This window comes from Coregonus lavaretus, assembly GCF_964263955.1.
Source record: "Coregonus lavaretus genome assembly, chromosome: 18".
NCBI classification, from domain to species: Eukaryota; Metazoa; Chordata; class Actinopteri; order Salmoniformes; family Salmonidae; genus Coregonus; species Coregonus lavaretus.
The window spans coordinates 8,403,163-8,411,356 of NC_140005.1; the positions used below are offsets into that span (position 1 = coordinate 8,403,163).

Below are 8,194 nucleotides of genomic sequence, written 5' to 3' on the forward strand. Positions count from 1 at the left end.
AGCAAGTCTACATTCATATAAAAATCAGATTTATAGAATTCTCCACGTGGTATATACATTCATTTAATATAACAGGCTTTTAAGATTCAATATTGGGTGCACAATTTCTTCTTAAAATATCAAAGGGACGCAAAAGGCACCCTTTTTCGTGGAATGACCCAGATATAGTCCTGTCTCTGAGCATGACCCTTTCTACCATAATGAGTTAGTGGAACCGTGCTGGAAAGAACAATATACAGTATCTGAGCATTTCACACTACCGCGCTGACCCCAACCAGACTGCTGTCTCATTTCGTTTCACATTTGTCCTTTTCAGCACGTGTCAAGCAACTGGGGTGGTTGATGTATAACCAGGTTAGCTCGGGTACAGCTCAATCTGGCTCTGTTCGGTTTGGCTCAGTAGGGTGAAAAGCCCTTCAGTGTCTCTGGACACCAGGTGGTGGTCTGTGTGCATGGTTTGAACTGAAGGCAGTGTGCAGCCTGCTCTGAGTGACAGACGGCCTGGTTTAGCCCAGAGCCTTGAGGACCATGGCCACAACGCCCACTACCACTCAACCCCCTGTTGTGTGGTCTGGCTCAGCTGGCCTCTATTCAGCATCTTCACATTGGTTATGTTGTTGCTGCTTTTATTTTTAATGGAGGCCGTCTGCGTTTTGAAATCCGACTTGGCCAAAGTTTCTTCCCTTCAGCTATTGTCTCCGAGTGTCTACTGTCCTCACTGTGTGTGTGTGTGTGTGTGTGTGCTTTAATGCTTGTGTGTTGTTTTTTTTCTTCTCAACTGTCTTTACATTTATACACCAGGGTGTGGCCCGGAGCACAGCACACTAACCTTTGACCCGGGTTGCCGTGGCAGCAGCGCCGGCGTAGGCGGCGAGGCATTAACTAAGGCTAAACACTCTATCTACATCCAACTGTAGTCTCAACTGGGTCAGTCACTCTGCACTGCAGCCGTATCTATACCCAGTCATTACTGTGGGATTTACAAGCTAATGAGTGATCCAAAGGCTGTTTTTATTCGATTGTATCAGATGTAGATATCGGATGTAGATGGGTGCTATGGGAGAGTGAATTACCAACTGAGGGATGGAGAGCATGTAGCTAGGTGAGGGGTATTTGGTATAGGGGAGCTCTAATGTGGAATGTTTCTGTATACACTAAAGATGGCTGCTCCCAAATGGCACCCTATTGCCTGTATAGTGCACTTCTTATGGTTAAAGGTAGTGCAGGGAATAGGTGGTCGTTTGGGACGCAACCAGTCAGAGAGTGTCATGCACCACCTGGGAAGAAAAGGTGGAATGGCTGGCTGGTTAAATAAGCTGGGAGTTGAAAGGTACAGGGTTGTATTTGACTGTATGTTAATGTGGAGAAGGCACCGGGTACAGGGTTGTATTTGACTGTATGTTAATGTGGAGAAGGCACCGGGTACAGGGTTGTATTTGACTGTATGTTAATGAGGAGAAGGCACCGGGTACAGGGTTGTATTTGACTGTATGTTAATGAGGAGAAGGCACCGGGTACAGGGTTGTATTTGACTGTATGTTAATGAGGAGAAGGCACCGGGTACAGGGTTGTATTTGACTGTATGTTAATGAGGAGAAGGCACCGGGTACAGGGTTGTATTTGACTGTATGTTAATGAGGAGAAGGCACCGGGTACAGGGTTGTATTTGACTGTATGTTAATGAGGAGAAGGCACCGGGTACAGGGTTGTATTTGACTGTATGTTAATGAGGAGAAGGCACCGGGTACAGGGTTGTACTGTCTGTATGTTAATGTGGAGAAGGCACCGGGTACAGGGTTGTACTGCCTGTATGTTAATGAGGAGAAGGCACCGGGTACAGGGTTGTACTGTCTGTATGTTAATGTTGAGAAGGCACCGGGTACAGGGTTGTACTGCCTGTATGTTAATGTGGAGAAGGCACCGGGTACAGGGTTGTACTGTCTGTATGTTAATGTGGAGAAGGCACCGGGTACAGGGTTGTACTGTCTTTATGTTAATAAGGAGGCAGGGCCTCTCTGGAGAGTGGCGAGGAGAGGCACTGTATTAGGGTAGTAAGGATTTGACTCTGGTATAAAGCAATTGGTCTGGAATCTCCCCCACAGGGGGGATGTCTGGTATGAAGCAGCTTGTCTAAGAATCTTCCCCACATTGGAGATGTCTGGTATGAAGCAGCTTGTCTGGAATACTATATATACAAAAATATGTGGACACGCCTTCAAATTAGTGGATTCGGCTATTTCAGCCACACCATTGCTGACAGGTGTATTAAATCGAGCACACAGCCATGCAATCTCCATAGACAAATATTGGCAGTAGAATGGCCTTACTGAAGAGCACAGTGACTTTCAACATGGCACTGTCATAGGATGCCACCTTTCAAACAAGTCAGTTCGTCCCATTTCTGCCCTGCTAGAGCTGCCCCGGTCAACTGTAAGTGCTGTTGTGAAGTGGAAATGTCTAGGAGCAACAACGGCTCAGCCGCGAAGTGGTAGGTCACACAAGCTCACAGAATGGGACCGCCGAGTGCTGAAGCACATAGCAAAACTCACTACAAAGTTCCAGACTGCCTCTGAAAGCAACGTCAGCACAAGAACTGTTCGTCAGGAGCTTCACAAAATGGGTTTCTATGGCCGAGCAGCCGCACACAAGCCTAAGATCACCATGTGCAATGCCAAGCGTCGGCTGGAGTGTAAAGCTCGCCGCAATTGGACTCTGGAGCAGTGGAGACGTGTTCTCTGGAGTGATGAATCACGCTTCACCATCTGGCAATCCGACGGACGAATATGGGTATGGCGGATGCCAGGAGAACACTACCTGCCCTTATGCATATTGCCAACTGTAAAGTTTGGAGGAGGAATAATGGTCTGGGGCTGTTTTGTATGGTTCGGGCTAGGCCCCTTAGTTCCAGTGAAGGGAACTATTCCCTTCACAGCATACAATAACATTCTAGACGATTCTGTGCTACCAACTTTGTGGCAACAGTTTGGGGAAGGCCCTTTCCTGTTTCAACATGACAGTGCACAAAGCGATACATACATTTTACATTTTACATTTTAGTCATTTAGCAGACGCTCTTATCCAGAGCGACTTACAGTTAGTGAATACATATTTTTTTTATACTGGCCCCCCGTGGGAACATAAATGTTTTGTTGATCGGTGTGGAAGAACTTGACTGGCCTGCACAGAGCCCTGACCTCAACCCAATCGAACACCTTTGGGATTAATTGGAACGCCGACTGCGAGCCAGGCCTAATTGCCCAACATCAGTGCCCGACCACACTAATGCTTTTGTGGCTGAATGGAAGCAAGTCCCCGCAGCAATGTTCCAACATCTAGTGGAAATCCTTCCCAAAATAATTGAGACTGTTATAGAAGCAAAGGGGGGACCAACTCCATATTAATGTCCATGATTTTTGGAATGAGATGTTCGACGAGCAGGTGTCCACATACTTTTGGTCATGTAGTGTATAAAGCAGCTGGTCTGGATTCTTCCCCACAGTGGGGATGTGAAGTAATGTTTCCTGAATGTGTGTGTGTGTGTGTGTGTGTGTGTGTGTGTGTGTGTGTGTGTGTGTGTGTGTGTGTGTGTGTGTGTGTGTGTGTGTGTGTGTGTGTGTGTGTGTGTGTGTGTGTGTGTGTGTGTGTGTGTGTGTACGAGGGAGACATGGGACGTGGGCTATGGGAGGAGGTGTGTACGAGGAAGACATGGGACGTGGGCTATGGGAGGAGGTGTGTACGAGGAAGACATGGGACGTGGGCTATGGGAGGAGGTGTGTACGAGGAAGACATGGGACGTGGGCTATGGGAGGAGGTGTGTACGAGGAAGACATGGGACGTGGGCTATGGGAGGAGGTGTGTACGAGGAAGACATGGGACGTGGGCTATGGGAGGAGGTGTGTACGAGGAAGACATGGGGCGTGGGCTATGGGAGGAGGTGTGTACGAGGAAGACATGGGACGTGGGCTATGGGAGGAGGTGTGTACGAGGAAGACATGGGAGGAGGTGTGTGTGAAGAGAATTGCAGGCTGCTGTGTGTCACGTTCATATTCCACAGTAGTGCTTGACATGCTACAGCAGTTCCTCTGCAGTCAGCCCCTAGCCCTGCTGAGCGTTGTGATGACCTCATTGTTTTCATTACCGACATCCTCCTCTCCCATCGACTCATCCCGCCACTCCAGACGTTACACCCTCCTAATACTACTAGTCACGTCAGCATTTCCTGCAACTTAAGCAGGTAACGCTAACAGCTTGTAGCTGAATTGCTGCCTTTGGAAATGTTTTCCATCACTGTTGACATGTACCTACTAGCTGTTAGCCTATGCTAACTGAAGCTACTATTGCTAGCATTTGCATAGTATTGTTCTGTTGTTATCTATGGTAGGTACAACTGGGCCCGATCCCAAATGGACCCCTAAGCCGTGCGCCCTATGCACTTGTGGAGATCTGAGAGGATCTGACAGGTGTCAGCAATATGGTAATAGCTTCACCATATTGTTTATTCCAATCAAATCCTCTTAGATCTGCACAAGTGCGCAGGGTTATACAGTATTATTTATAACCATTCAAAACCTATTTACCCTAACCCTCAAACCTAACTTGAACTCCTAACCCTAAAACTAATACTAACCCTAATACTAATTCTACCTTAACCCTAAACCCCCTAAAAATAGCATTTGACCTTGTGGGGACTAACAAAATGTCCCCGGTTGGTCAAACTTTTGTTTGTTTACTATTCTTGTGGCTTGTGACTTCTGGTCCCCACAAGTATAGTTAAACATATCCACACACACACACACACACACACACACACACACACACACAGGGGATGTCAGACCCCCTCCCTCTTTCTCAGCTGCTTTACTCACCTGTCAAGGAGTCTGGAAGGGGGAGTGATCACGTCTCTCACTGCTGGGCCTGGGGGGAGGAGGGATCACGTCTCTCACTGCTGGGCCTGGGGGGAGGAGGGATCACGTCTCTCTCTGCTGGGCCTGGGGGGAGGAGGGATCACGTCTCTCACTGCTGGGCCTGGGGGGAGGAGGGATCACGTTTACATTTTACATTTTAGTCATTTAGCAGACGCTCTTATCCAGAGAGACTTACAGTTAGTACGTCTCTCTCTGCTGGGCCTGGGGGGAGGAGGGGGTCACGTCTCTCTGGGGGGAGGAGAGAGAGATGATAGAAAGCGAAAGAAAGAGAACTCTGCTTGAACAGTGCTCCACTGTCTCTATGGAAGAGAGAGGAGGCATGACGGAGAAATGGAGAGAGAGGGGGACAGAGAGAGGGGCATTCCTCTGTTCATCGTTCATCACTTGAATGATGGGGCCCTGACCTGCCGACAAGGCCCAGGTGCTTCAGTAATGCTACTGTGTACGTAGACACACACACACACACACACACACACACAAACACACACTGTGTGAAAGGAACTCATCACAGTGACCAGGGTTAAGTTTGGTTTTATCTCCTCTGTAATGATGCTACACTAATCTACTGCTTGTGTGTTTGAACCCAAACGATGACATCACGAGGCCACACACACTAAGGTGAGGTAAGCTAATCGTGTGTGTGGGAATCAGAATCAGTTGGATCCATTTTCAACAGGTTTTTTTGTAGCACTTTTTATCTTCCTCGTCTGAGCCAAATCCAGCTGACTGTGCGTTTCCCAAGGGTGAGAGTTCATGTTGACGTCCTCTCCCTACAGTAGCCGCCCCATGCATTCAGCGCTGTCTATATATAATCATGGTGTAGTCATGCAGGCAGCAGGAGCTGCTATTAGGAACAGTGTGAAAACATTACTGTGGAGTGTGTGTGTGTGGTATAATTCACAGTAAGTAGGGGTGTGTGTGTGTGTGTGTGTGTGTGTGTATCAATGTCTGGGAGTGTTAGTTGGTGAAGTTAGACCTAGTTTCTGATAGTGATGTGCTACATTTCAGTTCCAGTAGTTTCATAGTGGATATGATATGACCTATGCTCCTCTGGCTTGGCATGGCTGGAGTTTGGCTGTGAGCTCAAATGTTTGGACTGAGCACTTGTTCTCTCTCCCTCCCCCCTCTCTCTGGGCTGGGGTCCAGTGTTTGTAGAGAGACTCTACAGATGCTGCACACTCGGGAGAGGGGGAAGGAGGAGAGGGGGAAGGAGGGAGGAGAGGGGGAAGGAGAGGGAGAGCACCGAGGCGGTGCACTAAGAGGGTGTCTGTCAGACAACCTGGCACACGGCCCAAGTGGACCGTCTCATCCTCCCCTCTCTTCTCCTCTATAGACTGTGTTGTCTCTCTTCTCCTCTGCCAGACTGTGTTGTCTCTCTTCTCCTCTGCCAGACTGTGTTGTCTCTCTTCTCCTCTATAGACTGTGTTGTCTCTCTTCTCCTCTGCCAGACTGTGTTGTCTCTCTTCTCCTCTATAGACTGTGTTGTCTCTCTTCTCCTCTATAGACTGTTGTCTCTCTTCTCCTCTGCCAGACTGTGTTGTCTCTCTTCTCCTCTATAGACTGTGTTGTCTCTCTTCTCCTCTGCCAGACTGTGTTGTCTCTCGTCTCCTCTATAGACTGTGTTGTCTCTCTTCTCCTCTGCCAGACTGTGTTGTCTCTCGTCTCCTCTATAGACTGTGTTGTCTCTCTGCTCCTCTATAGACTGTGTTGTCTCTCTTCTCCTCTATTAGACTGTGTTGTCTCTCTTCTCCTCTGCCAGACTGTGTTGTCTCTCTTCTCCTCTATAGACGGTGTTGTCTCTCTTCTCCTCTGCCAGACTGTGTTGTCTCTCTTCTCCTCTATAGACTGTGTTGTCTCTCTTCTCCTCTATTAGACTGTGTTGTCTCGTCTCCTCTGCCAGACTGTGTTGTCTCTCTTCTCCTCTATAGACTGTGTTGTCTCTCTTCTCCTCTATAGACTGTGTTGTCTCTCTTCTCCTCTGCCAGACTGTGTTGTCTCTCGTCTCCTCTATAGACTGTGTTGTCTCTCTTCTCCTCTATAGACTGTGTTGTCTCTCTTCTCCTCTATTAGACTGTGTTGTCTCGTCTCCTCTGCCAGACTGTGTTGTCTCTCTTCTCCTCTATAGACTGTGTTGTCTCTCTTCTCCTCTATTAGACTGTGTTGTCTCTCTTCTCCTCTATAGACTGTGTTGTCTCTTCTCCTCTATAGACTGTGTTGTCTCTCTTCTCCTCTATAGACCGTGTTGTCTCTCTTCTCCTCTATTAGACTGTGTTGTCTCTCGTCTCCTCTATAGACTGTTGTCTCTCTTCTCCTCTATTAGACTGTGTTGTCTCTCTTCTCCTCTATAGACTGTGTTGTCTCTCTTCTCCTCTATAGACTGTGTTGTCTCTCTTCTCCTCTATAGACCGTGTTGTCTCTCTTCTCCTCTGCCAGACTGTGTTGTCTCTCTTCTCCTCTATAGACTGTGTTGTCTCTCTTCTCCTCTGCCAGACTGTGTTGTCTCTCTTCTCCTCTATAGACTGTGTTGTCTCTCTTCTCCTCTATAGACTGTGTTGTCTCTCGTCTCCTCTATAGACTGTGTTGTCTCTCTTCTCCTCTATAGACTGTGTTGTCTCTCTTCTCCTCTATTAGACTGTGTTGTCTCTCTTCTCCTCTATAGACTGTGTTGTCTCTCTTCTCCTCTATAGACTGTGTTGTCTCTCTTCTCCTCTATAGACCGTGTTGTCTCTCTTCTCCTCTATTAGACTGTGTTGTCTCTCGTCTCCTCTATAGACTGTTGTCTCTCTTCTCCTCTATTAGACTGTGTTGTCTCTCTTCTCCTCTATAGACTGTGTTGTCTCTCTTCTCCTCTATAGACTGTGTTGTCTCTCTTCTCCTCTATAGACCGTGTTGTCTCTCTTCTCCTCTATTAGACTGTGTTGTCTCTCGTCTCCTCTATAGACTGTTGTCTCTCTTCTCCTCTATTAGACTGTGTTGTCTCTCGTCTCCTCTATAGACTGTGTTGTCTCTCTTCTCCTCTATAGACCGTGTTGTCTCTCGTCTCCTCTATAGACTGTTGTCTCTCTTCTCCTCTATTAGACTGTGTTGTCTCTCTTCTCCTCTATAGACTGTGTTGTCTCTCTTCTCCTCTGCCAGACTGCGTTGTGTGTCCTCCACATCGTTTCCTTACCTCGTTCTTTTATTTTCTCTTCTCTTCTTTCCTTGTCCGGTGTCTTTAGCAGTTTCTCACCTTATCTAAAGATCTAGTTCCATCTCACTTTCTCTTTCAC

At 47.6% G+C, this 8,194-nt stretch overlaps 1 protein-coding gene across 1 annotated transcript in view; it reads left to right on the forward strand.

The window, feature by feature from the left end:
- Positions 1-8,194, forward strand: part of LOC311145979 (ribosomal protein S6 kinase alpha-1) — an 83,348-nt gene that overhangs the window by 51,570 nt on the left and 23,584 nt on the right. The gene's annotated exons all lie outside the window — the stretch shown is intronic.